We start from the raw sequence: 23,304 nt of genomic DNA on the forward strand, positions 1-23,304 counted from the left end.
ATAAAGCACGTATGCAGGCATGCACATATGCAATTAAACAAGGCAAAACACGTATGACAGGAGAACTACAACCGTTCTACACAATCACTTAACAGTTTTTACTACTTAGTACACACGGACACACGTACGTACGCACGCGCGCGCGCGCGCGCACACACACACACACACACACACACACACACACACACACACACACACACACACACACACACACAAGAAATGGTGGCTGAGGCCTTTAATAACGAGCTCCAGCTCGGAGGACAGGTGAGCTGAAACCCAGGACCTATCTCGAACCTCTCCACCTCGTGTGGTCTTCAAGTTGTTCAGATCCAGGCTCCAGTGAGAGCGAGCTAGACCCAACCGCCGTGAGCCGCGATCCTTCCCGAGCTCCAGCGAATCCTCCCGCGCTTCTCAACACGTGCTGGTGAGACGAGGTGCCGATCCTTCCTGTCGATGCGCCGCTTTCCCGAGGAACCACCTCCAAGATGAGGCTGATGAGTCGCACCAAGCCGGGAACCAAACGGAGAACAAAGAGCTCCACGAACCAAGAAGAGCTAGCCGAGCAACTAGCTCAACTCTCTTCTGATGAACAAAAGCAGCCGACTCTCTTCGACGAACCAAGCCCGAGAAACCACCACCAGCAGCTCGAGCCGAGCAACCGGCTCAACTCTCTTCCAAACAAAGCAGCTCTTCAAAAAGCCTACCGAGCCAAGCAGAGCAAGAAGCTTACTGAACAACCAGCCCGAACCAAGCAGAAGCCGAAGCTCACTGAACCACCAAAACAGAAAGCCTTCAAAAACCTCCTCCCGAACCAGGCCGCAGCCGAAGCTCTCCCGAGCCAAGCAGGATCCAACGGCCCGCTGAACAACTACTCCCCCCGAACAAAGAAAGGATCTCTTCTTTATCCTTCTTCGCCCCCTCCTCCGCGCCCGGCATGACTCATCCCCTCGTGCTCCATCCCCTGCTCAACCACGGGTGGGAGGGAGTTGTTGACGTCTTGAATCATGGGACGGAAGGGCTCTTCCTCTTCACAGAAGAGGGGGAGGGGCATCTCCATTGTGTTATGATCGCTCGCCAACTATTAAATTGAATCTCGCAGCACACTTAATCGATTTCTGCCCATTAAACAATGGAAGGTGAACTATCTAGGGAACAAGCACTTATCGACATAACTGGCTAAAGGAACCTGAATGTTGTGTGCAATCGAATTCCCAAATTCGTAACACTACCCCCTCCCCTTTTTACAGACTCGTCCTGAGTCGTCAAATTTTCGTGTGAGCAGCATGTGTAAGTTTTGCCCTTGTACGTTTTACCTTCGGATACCTGAGTGCAACATTTCTTTATACGTGTCCCCAAAATAAATAACCTAATGCGCTGCGTATCTAGCTAAACAAACTCTCACACTCATTTGGACAACTTAACTTAATTTGCCGGCGATAAAACAAACATGCAGGTGGGGTTCAACTTATCAACAATTTTCATTTAACTTATCCATTACATTACACTAACCATGGCCCAGGACCTGTGATCTGTGAGAGGGGAAAGGCAAAAGTCATTGCAAAGTCATTGGTGCAGGGGAATGGATGGAGATCGTCGCAAAACAAATGAACATGATGGATGAACGGGCTGCCTGCAGGGCAGTCCTTGCAAAACTGAATGATCCTGGCGCACATGGTGAATGGATGGACACAGGGGCAAACGCAAACAAGAGCTAGCAGGCATGGGGTCATGGCAGAGGCAGGCAAACGAGGCATGGCAAGGCAAGCCCATGCAGAACAGGCAGCTGCAGCACAACAGGCCGGCAGGTGAAGCTGGCCGGCCTCTGGTGTGGTTCCATCAGGTCTGGAGGGAGTGCGGTGGTGCCAGCCGCTCTGAAGGCCAAGCCTACTGTCTCCCCCCACTCCATTGCCTTTGCCTGTCTCTGTCCATACCCACTCCCTTAATTTGCCACAAAACACAACAAAATTTCGCCCCTCTTTATTTTTATTTCCCTTTTCTAATTGGCTCCCTAACCCCCTTTATCTTCATTGTCCGGCTTGCCAATCATGTCCACCTAGCCTACTCCCAACCCCTACGTTCCCTCTCTGGAGGGGAATAGGGAGAGACTAGCGTCCTGTCTCAAGGCCCAACGAAGCCTCAGAATGGCCTCCTCAGAGTTCAGCGATCTACCAAGGTGAGTCCAGCGGCCTACAACGAGCGAAGGGATGGATTGGTGCGAAGGGGTACATCTCCTATCTACCCTAACATTCATTAACCTGAAACTACCCCGGGGCTTTTAAAAACGCCTCACACTTTTAAACTATCAGTTCGAAAAACCATGATTCCTGTCGCCCGTGTTAGTGTCCATTATAAATTTGGGCCTTGCCCTCAAATTTTCATTCGTGCCCTCGCACAATTTCCTGGATGGGCAGCATGGCTCAACTGTCAGGAACTAACCCTCTGCCGAACTCTAACCATGGCACCCCCAGGCCCGCAGGCTGCCTCCGAGCCTAGCTGCTCCCTACAACGGGGGGCTTGCCCTCTCTGGCATTGTCCCCCTCTGATGCCCACGTGGCATGTTGATGCCCCGGGTCCCTTTCCGAGGGTCGCCCGTGCCCACTACCTGCCCCCATGGCATTCTGGCGCTATGGGTCCCGTTTCCAACGGGTCGCCCGTGCCCACTACACTATCCCGGCCCCTCTTGGGCCCTTGGCCAACTCTGGCTGACTAGTCCGGTGCCCACTAAACAAATACTCAACTTTCCACAGCCACGCTCCCAGCCGGTCCATGAACTCCTGCACCCTCCAAACGGGTTTTGTGCCTTCTCTCGACACCAACAACAAAACGACCTCCTTTTAGTAAATTTAACTACCCACTAACTAACATTAAACTAACCCCGGGGTCACTTGGGTGGGAGGGCTCTTCTTCCTCTTCGCAGAAGAGGGGGAGGGGCGTCTTCCTTTGTGTTGTGATCGCTCACCAACTATTAAATTAAATCCCGCAGCACACTTAATCAGTTTCTGCCCATTAAACAATAGAAGGTCAGTTATCTCGGGAACAAGCACTTATCGACATAACTGACTAAAGGAACCTGAATGTTGTGTGCAATCGAATTCCCAAATTCTTAACAATATTAAGCATAATAGCAAGGTTTTCCTTAAGTATATCAGGGGAAAAGAACAGGTGAGGACCAGTGTGGGCCCATTGAGTGGTTCGGGATGTGGTTCGGGACGAGAGTGATTCGTGATGAAGGTGAGATGGCAGGCTTATTAAACAGATATTTTTCTTCATCCTTTACACAAGAACAGTCAGGAGAATTGCCAACAGCTGAGAGTATCAATCAAGGTGGTGAGGAAGGGCTTTTACAGAAGATCCAGGTTGGAGTGGAGGAAGTGAAGGAACAGCTCGGTAATCCAAGAGTAGATAAGGTTCCAGGTCCAGATAATATGCAACCGAGAGTATTGATGGAGGTGGCTGAGCAGGTAAGGGAGATGTTAACGGATATTTTCAACAGCTCAGTTGAGTCACGACAGGTACTGGAGGATTGGAGAGTGGCAAATGTAACAACATTATTTATGAAAGGATCACAGAGAAGAAATGGGAAACTATAGACCTGTTAGTTTGACTTCAGTTGTGTGGAAGGTGTTGGAGACATTAATTAAAGACCGGAGGAGGAACAATTGAAACAAATACAAACTAAGTAAAGGTAGTCAGCATGGGTTTACCAAAGGTAGTTCCTGTTTAACAAATCTTTTAGAGTTCGATGAAGCAGTGTCTGATTGGGTGGATGAGGGAAAGGCAGTGGGCAGAGTATATCTCGACGTTTAAGAAGGCATTTGATAAGGTACCACATCGGAGGTTGTTAGCCAAAGTGATGGGTTGTGGAGTGGTTGGTCAGGTAGCTAATTGGATTGCAAACCGGCTTAGTGGTAGGAAGCAAAGAGTGGCTGTGAGTGGGAGGATGTCTTGCTGGGAGGATGACAGTCGTGGGGTGCCTCATGGATCAGCACTCAGACCATTACTATTCAATATTTACATCAACGATTTGGATCGTGGGGTGAAGAGTAAGCTTTCCAAAGTTGCAGATGACACAAAGCTTGGAGGTAAGGTGGATGATAGCAGAGGAGGTGGTGAACAGATTCAGGAAAGTATTGATACTTATATAGATTGGGAAAAAGATTGACAGATGGAATTTAACCTGAGCAAGTGTAAGGTATTGGGGATGGAAAAGAACAATGAAAATAAAGATTACAGGATGCAAGGGGTAATTTTGGAGCGTGTCACACAGGAGAAGGATCTGGGGGTGGTCATAGATATGGGAGGTGAGCAGGCAGCACAGTGCCAGGCAGCTATAGGTTGAGAAAATAGGGTTTTAGGTTGTATTCAGAGGGGGCTCATTTATAAATCAAAAGAGGTGGTGTTAACATTGTACAGGAATTTAGTGAGGGCCACATCTAGAGTATTGTGTGCAATTCTGATCACCACATTTCCGGAAGGACATAGATGCCATAGAGAGGGTTCAGCGTAGGGCGACTGGATTGATTTCGGGCCGAGCTTGACTCAGCTATGGGGAGCGGCTGAAGGAGACAGGGCTTTATACACTGGAAAGGAGGCGGTTGAAAGGAGATATGATTGAGATGTTTAAGATAACGAAAGGTATCGATAATATTAATGCAGATGAATTATTCATCAGAGTAGACAGTGATAGGACCAGGGGCCATAGCTTGAGAGTAAGGAAAAGGAGAGTTAAGACGGTAGCAAGGCAGGGGACTTTTACTCAGAGTCGTTAATGCATGGAATGGCTTCCCTGGAAAGGTAGTGGGAACAGAAAAAGTAGAAAAGTTTAAATTGGAATTATATCGGTACCTGGTAGTTATGGAGATAAAGGGGTATGGGGATGTTGATAGGACTTTTCGGTAGTTTGAGCATTGATGGGTGATTGTGTGCATGTGTACAGAGTGCTGTTGGTGGGGGTCTTGTCAAAGGGGGGTTATGTGGTTGATATGTGTTTTTAACTGAGCCCATGCCTCCTTCCCTGATGGGAAGAAAAAAAATGCAGAAACTACAAAAACTACAACAAAAAATTACAAAAAAAAAAAAATGAAAAAAACAAAACAAACAAACAAAAAAAATTATTTCCTCAATATTTTTTGGGGTATTTTCTTCCTTGAATCTCGTGTGGATGGATTAGTGTGGTGTTCACGCAGGCATGATGGGCGAAATGGCCTCCACCTGTGTTGGATTTCTTTGTTTCCTTGAATCCAGTCCACAATTTGAATCACTGCTGAGGTGCTGTTGTTCCGCTGATGTCCATGGGTCCAGATTTGTGGGCAAGGTTTCCCTGTTCATTGGAGCAGGAATGTTGTCAGGGTGCAGGAAACAATTGCTTTCTATTTCCGAAAGGCACCCCAGGATGTTTGGTATATACCTTCAACAAATGATAAATAGCAGACGTTTTGGCAGCTTAACACCACATCCAAAGGACAGTGTACTCATTGATACAACACTCTGACCAGAAAACACCAGGATGGTAGTTTATAGTCAGGTGTACATTTGAACCCCGACTAAGCAACTCAGTGGCAGTACACTACCTATTCACAATCTGGTCAGAGGGACATACAGTGCCTATAGAAAGTGCACACCCCCTTTCAAATTTTTCACTTTTTGTTGCCTTATGGCCTGGAATTAGATTACATTAAAATCAGACTTTTTCCCACATTCATTTACACATCGTAACCCACAACTTCCAAGTGAAAAACAAATTCCACAAATTTTAGAAAATAATTAAAAATACAAAACTAGAATATCTTGGGTGAATAAGTGTCCACCCCCCTCGTAATAGCAGTTGTAAATTAGCCCAGGTGTAACCAATCACCTTCAAAATCACACACCAAGTGAATTGGCCTCCACCGGTGTTAAATTGTAGTGACTGATTATTTCAGAATAAAATCAGCTGTTCCTGTAGGTTTCCTCTACTGGGTAGTGCATTTCACAGCAAACACTCAACCATGAGTACCAAGGGGCTTTCAAAAGACCTCTAGGATAAAGTTGAAGAAAGGCACAGATCAGGGGATGGGTATAAAAAATATTTCAAAGGCCTTGAATATCCCTTGGAACACAGTCAATCCGATCATGAAGAAGTGAAACGTGGATGGTACCACCAAGACCCTGCCGAGATCAGGCCATCCCTCCAAACTGGATGACCAAGCAAGGAGATTGACCAGAGAGGCCACCAAGAGGCCAATGGCAACTTTGAAAGAGCGACATGTCTTTATGGCAAAAACTGGTCACTGTGTGCATGTGAGAACAACATCCCAAGCATTCCACAAGTCTGGCCTCGACAGTAGGGTGGCAAGAGGAAAGCCATCACTCAAAAAAGCTCACTTTGAGTCCCATTTGAGGTATGCAAAAAACCACTCCAGAGATTCTGAAGCCATGTGGCAAAACGTTTTGTGGTCTGATGAAATCAAGATGAAACCTTTTGGCCTAAATGCAAAACGTTATGTTTGGTGCAAAAACAACACAGCACATCACCCAAAGAACACCATCCCTACTGTGAAGCATGGTGGTGGCAGCATCATATTAGGGGGATGTTTCTTATCAGCAGGGACTGTGGCACTTTTCAGGATAAAAGGGGTAATGGATGGAGCAAAATACAGAAAAATCCGAGAGAAAACCTGCTGCCAACTCCAAGAAAGCTGAAATTGGGACGGAAGTTCACCTTTCAGCATGACAACGACCCGAAGCACATAGCCAAAGCTACACTGGAGTGGTTAAGAATCTAAGAGATAGATGTCCTTGAGTAGCCCAGTCAGAGCCCCGACCTAAATCCAATCGAAAATCTGTGGCATGATTTTAAGATTGCTGTCCATCAACGCTCCCCACACAACTTGACTGAGCTTGAACAGTTTTGTCCAGATGAATGGGCAAATATTGCCAAATCAAGGTGTGCAAAGTTGGTAGGGACCGATCCCAACAGACTCCCAACAGACAACAATTGCTGTCAAAGGTGCTTCCATCAAGTATTAACTCAGGAAGTGGATACTTATACAAACAAGATATTCCAGTTTTGTATTTTTAAATAATTTTCTGAAATTTGTAGAATTTGTTTTTCACTTGGAAGTTTTGGGTTATGGTTTATAAATAAAGGTGGAAAAGTCTGATTTAACGCAATTTAATTCCAGGCCTTAAGGCAAATGGCGGAGGAGCTCCTTGTGAGCCAACGGCCATCCATATCTAGTGCCCAACTGTGTCTGCGGACGTCCTCCTGCAGTTGGGTCACTTCTTATTAGGAGGTTGGTGGCAGGATTTGCACTCCGGCCACCGTAAAACCCTTCATTCCGCAAAACGCAAAAACGCAAAAAAAATCTGAAAACCCACTCCATGGGAGTACCTCCTGCGCAGCTTCCCTTCGCAGGGCAGCTCACCGGATGACGGGATTGGGGCAAAGCCTTTGGGACCCCCAATCTTTGATAGGAGGGAAACCACGGGGTAACATCCCTGGGTCAGATTGCGGGAGAGTGTGTCGGAGTTGTGCTGAGGTGTCGTCCACCAGACGGCGGTCTCCTTGGGTTAACCTGAGGCGGTCCCTTCGGGTGGGTGCCTGGAATGTCCTATCCCTAAGAGAGGATGATCACCTGTCTCTGTTATCATCTGAGCTCAAGCGTTTGGACATCGGGATTGCAGCTCTCTCTGAGGTTCGGAGACCGGATTGCGGCGAGATAATGGTGGGTCGTTACACCTACTATTGGTCTGGTCGCTCTGATGGTTACCATACCCAAGGAGTTGCTGTAGCTGTGTCCAATAAGCTGACCCCAATGATAATTGAGGTAACACCGGTCAACGAGCGTATTATGAGATTAAGGATTCGTCACTCCTTAGGTGTCATTTCCCTGGTCTCTGTTTATGCTCCGACTGAGGCGAGTGATCTCACCGTGAAGGATGCATTCTACGCCACACTCGAGTCTGTGGTTGATCAGTGCCCCAGACGAGATACACTTCTAGTCTTGGGGGATTTCAATGCATCGACTGGAACTGATAGGGATGGTTATGAGGTGTGTGTTGGTCCCCATGGGTCAGGAACTATGAACCAGAAAGGCACTAAGTTCCTTGACTTTGCAAGAAGTCATGGACTTAGGGTGGCTGGTTCATGGTTTCAGCGCCCACAAGCTCATCGCTGGACTTGGTATTCCAACGCTGGCGGTGTGGCAAAGGAGATTGACCATGTCCTCATTGACGGTCGTTGGAGGATGATCCAGAAATGCAGGGTCTACCGGAGTGCTCAGTTCCTCAATACTGACCACAGGCTTGTTGTAGCAACTCTAAAGCTGCACCTTAAATCCTGGAGAATGGTACCATCCCAGCCGAGGCTGGATGTTGCCAAGCTCAGGGATGAGAGAGTAGCTGAGGAGTTTGCGAACAGGCTGAGTGGACACTTGGGGGTCTGGGTGCTTTGGGGGTCCTGAAGAGTTGTGGAGCGCCTTCAAGACCACCGTCCTTGATGTTGCCGGTGGATGCCTTGGAGCTCACCACAGGGCAAAGAAGAATTTTGTCTCTCAAGGGACACTGGATACCATTGACCAGAGTCGCAGGGCCAGGCTGAATGGCAGAGCTGAGCTGTTCAGGGAGCTGAGGCGTAAAACTGTACGTGCACTGAGGGTGGACAAGGAGGCCTATGTGCGAGGAATCTGTGAGGGGGTAGAGCATCACCTGTGGACAGGTGATTCTCGTCCCGCTTACAGGGGAATTCGCGCATTACGTTCATCCAAGCCCATCCCTCGGAGCACTACAGTTCGAGCAGAGAGTGGTAGGCTCTTGACAGATGAGTCTGAAGTGAAGGCCCGCTGGGCCGGTTACTTTGAGCGGTTGTACCAGGCTGATCCCCCAGCTGTCGAGTTGGACGTCAAGGGTGTTACAATCCCTGTTGCTGACCCTCGAATCAACTGTGGTCCACCTTCGCTTGTGGAAACATGGGCTGTGGTGAACCAGTTGAAACGGGGCAAAGCTCCAGGGATCTGTGGCATCCATGCCGTACTTCTCAAGGCTGGTGGAAATGCTGCACTCGTGTCGTTGCATGCAGTTTTGTGCTCTGCCTGGAACACAGGCATCATCCCAACTGACTGGAAGAGGGGCCTTGTTGTCCCTCTCTGGAAAGGGAAGGGTGATCGCCAAGACTGCAACAACTACCGAGGGGTGACGCTGCTCTCAGTGCCGGGCAAGGTCTTTGCTCGGATAATTCTCGATAGGGTTTGCCACCATCTGCTTGAGCACCAGCATCCAGAGCAGTCAGGCTTTACACCAAAGAGGTCAACGATTGACCGTATCCTTGCACTTCGTGTCCTCACCGAACGCAGACGAGAGTTTCGGCAGGGGCTGCTTGCAGCCGATGTTGATCTCTGTAAAGCGTTCGATTCAGTGAATCGGGATGTCCTCTGGAGGATTCTTGGTCTTCGTGGGGTGCCACCAAAACTGATCGATCTGATGTCTGAACTCTACTCTGGTACTGAGAGTGCTGTGAAGTGTGGTGGTACCATCTATGACTTATTTCCAGTTGTTACTGGAGTTCGTCAGGGATGTGTACTTGCCCCCACACTTTTCAACACTTGTATGGACTGGATTCTAGGGAGGATGTCGGAGAGATCAAGTTGCGGTGCATCGTTTGGGAATGTCAAGATCTCGGACCTTGATTTTGCAGACGATGCAGCCATCTTTGCGGAGACTTTAGACATCCTCTTGGGGGCCCTCGAGGTGCTGAATGCGGAGTCGGAGCCGCTGGGATTACGGGTTTCTTGGGTCAAAACTAAGATCCAGGCTTTCGATGACATCTTGGATGCTGCTGTCCTGTCTGTGTCTGTTTGTGGTGAGGATGTTGAGGTCGTGGAGAGATTCACTTACCTTGGCAGTGATATTCATGTCTCTGCTGGCTGCGAGTCAGAGGTCAATAGACGTCTGGGTCGGGCCTGGGGAGTCATGGATTCACTGGATCATGGGGTGTGGCGCTGCCGGTACCTGTGCGGGAGGACGAAAGTCTGAGTCTTCAGGTCCTTGGTACTTCCAGTCTTGCTCTATGGGTGCGAGACTTGGACTCTGACCAAGGATCTGAGACGGAGACTTAATTCCTTTGGTACTAGGTCTCTTCGGAGAATCCTTGGCTATCGCTGGTCGGATTTTGTGTCCAACAAGCGGTTGCTGAGAGAGACTCGGATGAGATTTGTTACCTGCATAGTCTGTGAGCGTCAGTTGGGCTGTATGGACATGTGGCTCGTTTTCCTGACTCTGATCCTGCTCACCAGATTCTCTCAGCGAGGGAGTCTCATGAGTCGAGGAGGCCAGTGGGTCGACCACGTGCCTCATGGTTGCAACAGGTTGAACATCATCTCAAGGAGATGGGGATGGGCCTGGCATCTGCCTGGGGGATGGCCAGACGGACGCCCCTGGAGTACCGGCGGAAAGTGGACGCAGCGACGTGCTGTTCTGGCACATGCTCCCATACCTGACCCTTAAGGCAACAAAAGGTGAAAAATTTGAAAGGCACTGCATGAGTCAAACACATCACCAAACTGAACAGAGAATCAAACACAAACAACAACAAGGTCGAGTTGGAAATTGTGTGAAGCAGGAATAATAAGGTCATGACTAAGAGACAGTTCTGAAGATGACTCATTTTCGTTTCAAATTTCAAGTGTTCATATACTGCCCTCTACTGGATTTGTCATCAGCTTTTCCCCTTCATAACTTCTTTTCATCCTGCCCACACATCAGTTTTATTTGAATTTTGAGATCATCTAACATATTACATTTTCAAAATTGTGGAAATATATTCAATCCTCCTGCACCAATATATTCAGTGCATTACCCTTTCCTCGTCTTCTATTATTGACCTCCCATTCCGTCTTCCTTTTGTTTCTCAATTTGATCCAACCTTACCCACCCCCCCCCACCCCACCTCCTAAATCCACCCCCATCTTTTTCCACAAATTCACAGATGCCCTATTATCAATGCCCAACCATATTTGGAGTATAGCCTCTGCATGTAAACACAAGTTATAACTTATTAGGGAGTGAAATGAGTTTGGAAAACATAAAGTCAAGCAGTCTGCTCCAGGCCACAGCATGCTCTATGTAAACCAGGCACTAATGTTAATCCCATGTTGATTTTCTACACACTTGGACAAACTAATTTTGTGGTTTGGATAATGGGGTTTATTAAGCCTCATATGGTAGACTCAAAGGTTAACATAACATTTCAACAATTTTGGCATGACATGACAGATGATGAAAGGAGGATATTAAAATAATTGCCATTGTGTCTGAATGAATATTGTTGCGGTTCTGAAAACCGCATGCCTCGAAGGCAATGGAATCCAACATACAGTGAATCCCAGACAGTTATTTCGTGAGTATATGTGTAATTCTACCTTCCCATCATGTCTCATGGGATAACGGGGTGAAGTGCGTTGCATGGGTCTTATAGCTAGGTCTAATTATATCTCTATCTTCATTCCAACTCCTTCCTCTTATCCATGAAACAAGTCAAAGCAGGCACCGCACCCAGACGGCCGCCTGTGAAAATGACAAAGATGAAAAATTCTCCATAGTCGAGAGGCCAAACAGACATTTCAGGGCAAAGGGTGCTTTAGCGTCATTATGAAGTTTTTTGGTTGATTCAACATCTCTGAGCTATCCTGAATCAGAATCAGCTGGGTGCCAGACTCGCACCCTTGAGAAATTGTTTTAGAGGCGAAAAACAAAATGGCCACCACCGACTTTTGATAAATTCTGTTTTGGGCTATATCTTCACTTCTAAGGCACTTACACACACAATTTTGGTGTCTACGACTATGTTTCATGCGACAGACAAGGTAAACGTTGATGATTCTCTCAAGATTGGACGACAACAGATGGCGGAATTTGACTCTGGATGGCCAACAAGCTTCAACAAGACACTAACCAAGAAAGTGACCCTGATGACTTCGACCAAAAAGAGCATCAAGCTGGATGGAAGGCCGGCATATGATACCGAATTGATCTACACCCGAGTCATATGTCTCCAACAATACAGGGATATTGATATCAAGGATGTCCTCTCTTACAAACCGTCCCCTGTCCCAGCCTCCTTGTTTGATGAGAGCGGTGCGATGTGGGCTCAGTCGAATGTAAGCCTGAAGATGAAACTCCAAGCTGAGCAATCAAGTCGAATCCAAGGTGTTCCAGATGCTGTCATCATCGATGGATGTGCCATGTTATGGACTGTACATTGGCCCACAAATGGTACAGTTGAGGATTATGTGATCAACTTCATGGAAACCATCAAATACCACCTGGAGTGTTGTGACGTATACCTGATTTTCGAAAGGTACATCAAAATTAGCATGAAACAAATGACAAGATCCAGTCACGCAGGTCATGATTCAAGTCAAAAACATCAACTCAACTTACACACAACACTTCCAGCACAAAAAGTGGTCCTAAATGTAGCCTACAACAAAGTACAACTGATCAATTTGATCTGTCAGTATCTGATGACCCACATTGTGGACAACCAGACCAAACTGGTGATCACCAGAAAAGATCTTACACCAGTACAAGTATGGAACAATTCCACTCTCCAGAGACAGGATCTGAAAACACACCATGAAGAAGTAAGTGTCATCATCATCCATCACTTAGTTAGAATTGTGTCAGGTGTCAGTGGTGACTCACACATCAAAGTGGTGTGCGACGATACAGATGTCTTTGTCCTGTTGATTCATTTATACCTCGAGGAAAAGATGACTGTGGATGTCAGCATGGAGAGTCCGTGTGCTGGGAGGGCGAACATAGACATTCGCCAAACAGCACTGAAACACAAAAACATCGCCAAATATCTGCCTGCTGTACATGCTCTGACCGGATGCGATAATGTGTCGTATTTGTTTGGCATTGGAAAGGCCACAGCGCTGAAGGTACGAATGGGCGGACGTCATCCCACTTTACTTGGTCAGCTGGAAGCAGATGAGGAAAAGATGATATCTGAGCAACTACCTTCATTGCTACCTGTTATGGTTCCAAAGTCGAAGGTGATATTGTTGCGGATTTGGAAAACTATCGCACACAACATTCAGGTTCCTTTAGCTCAGTTATATCTGTAAGTATGTGTTTTATAGATAGCTTCCTTCCCTTGTCTAGTGGGTGAATCTCAGCTCCACTATCCTCCGAGCTGAAGGCCGAAATAAAGGCGTCAGCCACCACTGCGTGTGTGTGCGTGTGTGTGTGTGTGTGTGTGTGTGTGTGTGTGTGTGTGTGTGTGTGTGTGTGTGTGTGTGTGTGCGTGGGCCCATCCTCTAAGTAGTTAACTGTTAAGTGCTTGTGCCTGTACATACGTGCATTGTCTGATATTCGGTTTAATTCTGCCTCTTACGTGCTCCCCTAATTCCCCCTCCCCCCCATTATCCCCCCATTATTGTTGAATAAATATCTGATTGTCAAATGTATCAGCTCGTTTTGTGTTTCTTTCATTGGTTAGACATGACGCATATTAAGAGAATTAGTAAAAGCTGTTTTGGCCCTAAGGGGACATTTGGACCGACGGTGCTTGGCGATTAAACCGCTCGGAATCGCACATGGTACAAGCGCGCTAAGCGGCTCATTTTCGTACGAGTTCCGTCGAGGGTGAATTTCCCCGGTAGTTGGACCACGTGGGTATTTAGGTAAATTGAAATTGGCAATCGACCCTACCCCACGCGGTCTATCCATTGGCGAACTTCAGTCCGATAGAGGTCCCGTATTCTCCGAAGTTTTTCGGAGAAGTACGATCTGAATTCCGGGTGATCGGTCGGGCCGACTTGCAGCCCCATCTAGTGGTCGTGCTTGCAGCCGACATCCGGCCCTGCAACATTTAAATGTTTAAACATCTAAAAGCAAAGACACAGGGCAGAGTTAAACCGACACTAAACTTTTGCAATCTTAATTACGCCAACATGGCAGGCACCATCAGAATTATTCCCCAGAGAAGGTTAGAGAACAAGAAAGAGGAGAAAAGAACGAGGTGTTTGCGACCTCTTTTTAGCTTGCACGGTCGACAGACCAATACAACCCAGTTGCTAAGGAGGGGAAGGGGGGAGGAAAACTGAAGGTGTCTGATGGTGTGTGGTCTAAGGTAGTTGCCCTGAGGGGTGTGGTGAAATGCGGAGAGGAAGGTGTAAAGATGTGGATCAGAGGGTTTTGGAAACAAAGAAAAGAACATGTGAAGAGATAGACTGATGGTGAGTGTAAAGAGGTCTGTGCGTGTAAATGCCAAGGTGATCTAAACTGCGCCCGGACTAGCGGCTGGCTCTTCTACTCGCTGGTCCAGTGCGCCATTCCACTTCATCTGCTCCACCAACCAGTAATGCACCCAAAACCGAGCTGAGCCAGGGAACCGAGAATATGCAGCCAGAGGGCGCTGAGACCGAACCAGAATGTGTGGAACGCACATTACTTTATAAGACCCTGGTGGGGATGGAGCTTAGAGCTGGATCAGGTGGGCTATCAGCATTTCCCTGTGCCCCCATTGGTGCAAGGACAATTTCCACTGCATTGGCCCCGCCCCGACGAGGACCCAGTATTGGAAATGACCATAGTCGCTCTGCGCCTTGCCACGAGACAGAGCTCTGAGATCAACATGGGGTGGGGTATTTAGTCACGAGCCGCTACTGTGAACGTGCCGCCCCCTCCCCCCCCCGCTGTTCCCTGGTAGTGGTCATCAGCGGTGACTGCCGTTAAGCAACGACAGCGGTGGTGTGGCGTAGCAGTTGTAATTTGGTGGTTTGCGATAGAGGGTGGTTGGTCGTTCATTGTGGTGTCAATGGTAAGTGTGAGGGGGGAGCAAGGAGGAGAGACTTGGAAAGGGGGGAGCTCAGAAGGGGGGAGGGGAAGTTACAAAGATAATGTTATGCCCTTTACACACACACACACACACACACACACACACACACACACACACACACACACACACACACACACACACACACACACACACACACACACACACACACACACACACACACACACACACACACACACACTCACCTATATACAGGCACTTCCAGGGTATTTATGTCATCGATACATTCCCGGATAACATCGTTTAAATCGAACTTCAAAATCCCATTGACTTTTAAAATGTATTAAAGGGGGAATGTGTTCCTGACAGAATTTTTTAAACCTTATCCTTGCTTTACTCACCTTTATCCTCCCTTTAAGCCCCTGTCACACCTTGACGATTTAGCCAGCGTATGGCAACGTATCAAAATATATCTAAAACGGTGGCGTACGCTGAACTATTGATGTTTTTTTTCAGTTTTGGCATTTATTAACGAGTTTGACGTATGCATAATGTATTAGTAACATACACAGAACGTTTCAATAACTTATAGATAACTTATACCAACGAATGCTTAGCCTGTTGTCGGCGTTCACAACCGATGCCCAACGATAGTCTAACTTATGCATAGCGCGCAGCAGAGTATCGCCGACGATCATGTGGCGTAGCCTATTAAAAGGCTGCCGCTCGACGATTCAAATCATAACCGCACTAGACATCGAAGTGTCAACATCACCGTCATGCCGAAGAAAACTTCGAAGAATGCTGCCAAGAAGTCTCCCGGCCGTGGCCGTGGACGCGGACGCAAGGAGGATCCATCATCACCCACACCCTCCCCATCACGCTCACCCTCTGACGGAGAGATCACCCAGTTCCTTTTCCTCCGTTCACCTCTTCTTCTCCTGGCTCTATTGGCACGCAACTGGTACAGTGTCAAATGGATGAGGTCATGTTGATGTTGGAGGATAGCTAGTAGGTATTCTCGTCTCAGCCTTGCCGGATACTCCATCTCTCGGATGACATGGACATCTGCTCTCCATGGAGTCTGGAACACTGATGGTTTCCTCCTGTGAACCCCATTTTTATATACCAATTCCCCTAAATGCTGCCAATAACGCCATTATACGGTAGCTGTAAGTTAGAAACACGTTCAGTAAGTTCTGTGGTCGTCCGGAAGACGTCAAATACGTCAAATACGTCAATATGCGTTGGAGATACGCTACACATAGGATCAAAGCACGTTACTCAGAGGTTAGAAATAAGTTTCGGGTACGCTAAACATTACCTCGACGTGTTTAGACTTATGAGTAACTTACAAGTAACGTGTGTCAACGATCGCGTAACGTGCCTACAACTTATGGCCAGCATATGCAGAACGTGTGAGTCATACGCCGAGCATGTCGACAAATTTTGTGCATGCACAAAATTTGTCTACGGGTTCGGCGTACTACGATGTATGCCAGCGTGCTTCAGCGTGCTCTTAACCTATACAAAACTTAGCCATAACGTATTCGACGTGTGCCAGCGTATTCGCCAAATTTTTCATATGTCGGCATACGCTGGCTAAAACGTCAAAGTGTGACAGGGGCTTTATGTTAATTGTTCATTCTTTTAATTCTATATTTAATATGGTTTATTTTGCCCTCCTAACCCCGGACATTCCCCACGGAGAACCCAACCACGGCCGCCTTAGCGTCAATCCCGCTGGTTAATTATTTTCATTTCACCGAGTTAAGTTATTTTCGTTGCACTTTATGAAAGCAGCTCGGTGAAGCTGGTTAATTTTGGCACATTCCTTAATCATTTCTTCGTTCAATATAATTTTACAAACGGTCGAAAAAGTTTTTATTTAATGCTTTGCCAATTTCACATTTTCTTGTGCATATATGGAGAAGGATGGACCATAGGCATGGTTGTTTAAAGTATGTTGGTATGTATATATGCTTCATAATAGGAATCTTCAATATCTTTAAATTTTCAGATTTCACTCCAGATTTCAACAATTATTTAGTCCACAGATCCGATCCTGAAAGCAAACAACATATTTTGATTATGTATTTGAATAAATGAGTAACAGTCCATCATTGAAAATAACATCGCATAATGCATGAAATCACCCCAAGCTCCTAATTAGAAAACGATAGCACCGACAAAAACGAGATGTATACAACGATTCGTAGGTATGAAGATCAGGCATTCCATGATATGAGTGAGGAAAGTGAAAATTTGAGCTCTTTATCATGAAGAAAGCATTTCGGCCTGTTCCAAGTTGAGGCGTTGTTGAGCAGGCCAAACAAAATGGCGGCTTAAGTCCCCGACGAGGTGACAGAGGGCTGACCAAGATGGTGCACTGCCATTTTCGTAAGGCTTTTTTATCCCCTGACAACCAACGAAGTTGGCGGGGGATATAGAACTGGGTTCCGTCCGTCACATTTCGTTTCCGGAGCTTAACTACAAATCCCCTCAAGATATATTTATGAAATTTGGTACACATATCAAGCAATTGATGAACTGGTGCCTTTTGATATTTTCTAATTGATAGGTCACATGGTTTGGCAGCCATGTTGGATTCAAGAAAAATATTAAATAATGTTTTCTCTGGAATCACATAACCTAACGAAGCGAAAATTTGCAACTATCATCTTCCATCATGTTTGCATAGATAGTAAAAATGACGTCACAAGTCACATGGTTTGGTGGCCATCTTGGATAGAAAAACACACCTCATCCAATTAACACGAAACTTCACACACGTATTCCACTGGAGGATTGGAGGAGAATATAAATTTATGATGTCATAGGTCACATGGTTCGTCAGCCATCTTGGATTGAAAATTAATAAAAATTTTTAATCTTCTTCTCCAGAACGGCTGGACAGATTGAGGTAAAATTTCACATACACTTTCTTCAAGAAATCCTTTCAGAAGTTTGTTAATTTCTAATTGATAGGTCACTTGGTTTGGTGGCCATATTGAATTTACCCTAAAACCTTCACACATCTCCAGAACGGCTGGTCAGATCAAGGGGAAACTTTACATACATATTGCACACGCTTAGGGAATATAAGTTTGTTAATCCTCATTTACTATGGCGGGGATATCGAAGACTTTGTCTTCAATGGATGCGAGTTGTTTTTGTGATGAGCACCACATAAATTCTCTTCAAAAGGAGTGCTTAGATTTACCCAAACACCCAGTTTTCATTCAAGCACACCCGTGGACTTCCCTTAGTAAGGCATGCAAAGTTTGGGGCTGCTAGGTTTAATGGTTTTGGAGTTTTGAAGGAGACACACTGACACCTATTATTACAGATGCTTAAAGGTAACTGTGATATTAAATGGACTTTCACAGACATTTGAATTACTATCTACCTATATTGCACACTTCTAACTTCCCTAAATGTTTAATGAAGAATAGCACTCTTGCAGTTACCAAACACATTGAATTAGCAGTTACCAAGCACAGTGAAAGTAACCCAAACTTTTGCACAGTACTTTTTTATATACAGTACTTTTTATATATAGCACAGTACTTTTTTTTATGGAGCTCAGGATTGATATTTGTAAGAAAAGGCAGCACCTGAGCAGTAAAGAATGAAAATTCTTTATTGCTGCCTGATGTTTCTAGAACAGACAAGTTCCCTTCCTCAGAGGCAGTAAGCGCAGCGTCAGCGTGTAATCGTGACAATATAAGTTCAGATGGGAATGATTGCGTGTTGTGGATTGGTGCGCATCCACGCTAATCACTGTGCTTCTTGTATGTTGGGTCCTCATGTCCTAGGACGATGATGTGATATATATATATATATATATATATATATATATATATATATATATATATATATATATATATATATATATATATATCAGATGCCTACAGAGATATCAGACAACACTGGACTCGATTTGACACAAACACAGCCACTGTTTACCTTGGAATAAGTGACGTAACCTCCCGGGTCACTCTTGGTATGATTCCTATTTCTCTCCACAGTCAGTGGGGTAGTTAATGAGAAATTGCCCCCTCCCCATTCTGGGATGTCTACCCACATGGTATATCCATGCTCTCTTTCTCTTCTGAATGCTGCGCATAAAGTGAGGAAGCAGCACATACCAAGTTATGTCTTTTGTGTGACTCGGCCAGGGTCAGAATCAAACATCATCGACTCAGAGCGGATGCTCTTACAATAATGTCACAGTCTTGTTGATTCTTAAGGGTTAATCTTTGAGGCTGTGACTAGGGATTTCATTATCGGTATAGATCTAGCTTAGGGGGTTAATGCAGAATACATTAAAATAGTTATTTCATAATATGTGTCAACATAAGTGTGATGTAATTGCTGTAATTGCCAAGAGAGTGCTGAGTAGTGTTTAGCGAAGTCTGGTCTTTCCCACCAAAATGTCTGTTGCTGAGGCTTCAGCTTCCCACCTCTCCCTAAATTCTGAAATATTCACTTTCAGGCATCTTATATGTACAAATTTCACTTGATCACTCATTACTGTGCATAAGACTGCCTTCCCCAAAACCTACCGTGGATGTGGCAAGATTGGGAGATGCCATCATGCCAAAGGGTTGTAGATGGCATCTGATCGGAAAATTACCAGCCCCCTTTCAATCAGTGCAGGCGAGTGAGTCTCATGACGTCCATGTCCATGACGCCCAATTTACACACTGCAAGGGTCCGAGAGAACTAAATAAAAGCCAGGAGACTCAACTGCCTGTGGTGCTTGCCAGGCTTCATGTGCTTGGTGCTTCAAAGGCTCTCTGCATTTCTCACTACTTTTATCATAGCCCTCGCCATCAACTGCTGGTTCCTGCCTGCTGCACTCTATTTCTTACCTGGTGCTGAGTAGCTCGGTGGTGTGTAGGGAGCATCTGGAGAGACACATGGGGCACTGTCAGGCTGAACCCCCCTCACTCACTCACTCCCACCACGTGAAGCATTACTACAGAGAACAGGTGTCTGTCTGTTCTGTCTGTTCTGTCTGTTCTGTTTGTCTGTCTGTTCTGTCTGTTCTGTCTGTTCTGTCTGTTCTGTCTGTTCTGTGTGTCTGTGTCTGTTCTGTGTGTCTGTGTCTGTTCTGTGTGTCTGTGTCTGTGTCTGTGTCTGTGTCTGTGTCTGTGTCTGTGTCTGTCTCTCTGTCTCTGTCTCTCTGTCTCTGTCTCTCTGTCTCTGTCTCTCTGTCTCTGTCTCTCTGTCTCTGTCTCTCTGTCTCTGTCTCTCTGTCTCTCTGTCTCTCTGTCTCTCTGTCTCTCTGTCTCTCTGTCTCTCTGTCTCTCTGTCTCTCTGTCTCTCTGTCTCTCTGTCTCTCTGTCTCTCTGTCTCTGTCTCTGTCTCTGTCTCTGTCTCTGTCTCTGTCTCTCTGTCTCTGTCTCTCTGTCTCTGTCTCTCTGTCTCTGTCTCTCTGTCTCTCTGTCTCTCTGTCTCTGTGTCTCTGTCTCTCTGTCTCTCTGTCTCTCTGTCTCTCTGTCTCTCTGTCTCTGTCTCTGTCTCTGTCTCTGTCTCTGTCTCTCTGTCTCTGTCTCTGTCTCTGTCTCTGTCTCTGTCTCTGTCTCTGTCTCTGTCTCTGTCTCTCTCTCTCTCTCCTGAATGAGTGAATGCATGAAGATGAATTATGAATTATTTAAGCCATTGATGTGGGGGTTATAAGACGCCATTGAACTTAGTCTGAAATGGCAACACAAGGAAATTAGACACAGGTGGAGGCCATTCAGCCCATCATGTCTGTGCCACATCAACACCACACTAATTTATCAACACAAGATCAAAAGAAGAAAATTCATTGTTTATTTAAAATTTAAATCGTGTTTTTTGAGTTTTGCCGGGGGGGGGGGGGTTGTAGTTTTTGTATCCCCCCCCCATGGTAGGAGGCATGGGTTTAGTTAAAAAAAACACACAACAACCATACAACACCCCTTGATGAGACCCCCACCAACAGCACACCATACATGTACAGTTGTACACACAATCACCCTTCGATCCTCAAGCTACCTACAAGTCCTGTCAACATCCCCATACCCCTCTATCTCCATAAATTCCAGGTACAATACTAATTCAAATTGAAACTTATCTACTGTTTCTGCTGCCACTACCTTTCCAGTGAGACCATTCCATGCATTAACTACTCTCTGAGTAAAAGTCCCCTTCCTTACAACAATCTTTACTCTCCTCTTCTTTACTCTCAGGCTATGGCCCCTGGTCCTATCACTGTCTACTCTGTTGAATAATTCATCTGCACTTATTTTATCAATACCTTTCATTATCTTAAACATCTCCATCACATCTCCTCGTAACCGCCTCCTTCCTCGTGTATAAAACCCTGCCTCCTTCAGCCGTCTAAGTCTCAGCCTCATACCTAAGTCAAGCTAGGCCCGCAATCAACCCAGTAGCCCTGCACTTAACCCTCTCTATGGCATCCATGTCCTTCCTAAGTTGTGGTGACCAAAACTGCACACAATATTCTAGATGTGGTCCTCACTAAATTCCTGTACAATGTTAACACCACCTCTTTTGATTTACTCGTACGGGCCCGTAGGTGCGTGTCCGTAGGTGAGTGCTAGTATGTGCAGCCTCTCTCTCTCTCTCAAACCTCGAAAAGGCACATCTGCGGGTCCCCAGCAATATTCCTGGCAAGTTTCAATCGTGCAAAAGAAATAATAATAAATAAATAAATAAACAAATAAACATTAATTGTGACGTCATTCGTGACGTCATAGCACTGTGTCCTGTCATTGGTCGACAGATAAATGGCCATAACTTGGGAACCGCTCGTCCGATTAATATCAAACCTTGAAAAGCACATCCGCGGGGCCCCGGCAATATTCCTGGCAAGTTTCTATCAGATCGGACCGTCGATCGTGCAAAAAAATTAAAAAAAAATAAAAAATAAAATAAATAAACATTAATTGTGACGTCATTCGTGACGTCATATCACCGTGTCTTGTCATTGGTCGACAGATAAATGGCCGTAACTTGGGAACCGCTCGTCCGATCGATATCAAACCTCGAAAAGGCACATCCGAGGGTCCCCGGCAATATTCCTGGCAAGTTTCAATGAGATCGGACCGGCGGTCGTCGAGAAACGGCGGTCGCAGACAGACAGACAGACACACAGACATTGCTAGAATTATAGATAGATAAATGATCCCCCTCCGAATACAACCTAAAACCCTATTTGCTCTACCTATAGCTGCCTGGCACTGTGCTGCCTGCTCACCTCCGATATCTATTCACACCCCCAGATCCTTCTCCTGTGTGACACGCTCCAAAGTTACCCCTTGCATCCTGTAATCTCTATTTTCATTGTTTTTTTTTTTTCCGATCCCCAACACCTTACACTTGCTCAGGTTAAATTACATCTGCCAGTCTTATGCCCAATCTATACAAGTATCAATACTTTCCTGAATCTGTTCACCACCCCCTCTGCTATCCACCTTACCTCCAAGCTTTGTGTCATCTGCAAATTTGGAAAGCTTACTCTTCACCCCACTATCCAAATCGTTGATGTAAATAATGAATAGTTATGGTCCGAGTGCTGATCCCTGAGGTATCCCACTACTTACATCCTCCCAGCAAGACATCCTCCCACTCACAGCCACTCTCTGCTTCCTACCATTAAGCCGGTTTGCAATCCAATTATCTACCTGACCAGCCACTCCACAAGCCCTCACTTTGGTTAACAACCTCCGATGTGGTACCTTATCAAATGCCTTCTTAAAGTCTAGATATACTATGTCCACTGCCTTTCCCTCATCCACCCAATCAGACACTGCTTTATCGAACTCTAAAAGATTTGTAAGACAGGAACTACCTTTTGTAAACCCATGCTGACTACCGTTAATAAGTTTACATTTGTTTAAATGTTTCCTCATCTGGTTCCTCATTCATGTCTCCAACACCTTCCCCATAACCGAAATCAAACGAACAGGTCTATAGTTCCCCAATTATTCTCTGGATCCTTTCTTAAATAATGATGGTACATTTACTACTCTCCAATCCTCCGGTACCTGTTCTGACTCCAGTGAGCTTTTGAAAATATCCGTTAAGACGTACTTACCTGCTCAGCCACTTCCCTCAATACTGTCGGGACTTATGGATTTGGTCTCAATTTTCATGTGCGTGCGTGCGTGCGTGCATGTATGCGTCTGCAACCATATCTCGAAAATGTTTGGACTGATTTTATTCCTTCTTGTCAAAAAGATAAAACATGATGGTGCACATATACGCTTCAATTTGTTTCGTGATCAGATCCAAGATGGTCGACTGGCAGCCATTTTATTCGTCAACAACCTGATGTTGAACACGTTCTGAACCATTTCTCAGACATGCATTTACCAATGTTGTTCAAACTTGGCAAACAGAGAAAGAATGATGGCTTACTTATGCCGACTGGTGGCCATTTTGTTACTTAAACGCGTCTCCAACCATTTCTCCGACATGCATGCTCCGATTTTGTTCAAACTTGGCAAAAGCACAGTACATGA

The 23,304-nt window shown here is 45.9% G+C and overlaps 1 long non-coding RNA gene across 7 annotated transcripts in view; it reads right to left on the reverse strand.

Annotated features, from left to right (window-relative positions):
* The window catches only part of LOC147032728 (uncharacterized), a 161,710-nt gene that overhangs the window by 5,676 nt on the left and 132,730 nt on the right, over nucleotides 1-23,304 (reverse strand). For 5 of the 7 annotated variants that reach the window (XR_015055330.1, XR_015055329.1, XR_015055333.1 and 2 more), the window contains one exon: nucleotides 12,682-12,818. The exons of 1 other annotated variant lie outside the window; for it this stretch is intronic. This is a non-coding gene — a long non-coding RNA (uncharacterized LOC147032728). Of the gene's footprint in view, nucleotides 1-11,041; nucleotides 12,600-12,681; nucleotides 12,819-23,304 lie in introns of those variants that run through there. One more of the 7 variants, XR_015055332.1, reaches the window with a different exon arrangement.

This window comes from Eptatretus burgeri, chromosome 2 (genome assembly GCF_056783735.1).
Source record: "Eptatretus burgeri isolate ZD-2024b chromosome 2, Ebu_testis_v1, whole genome shotgun sequence".
NCBI classification, from domain to species: Eukaryota; Metazoa; Chordata; class Myxini; order Myxiniformes; family Myxinidae; genus Eptatretus; species Eptatretus burgeri.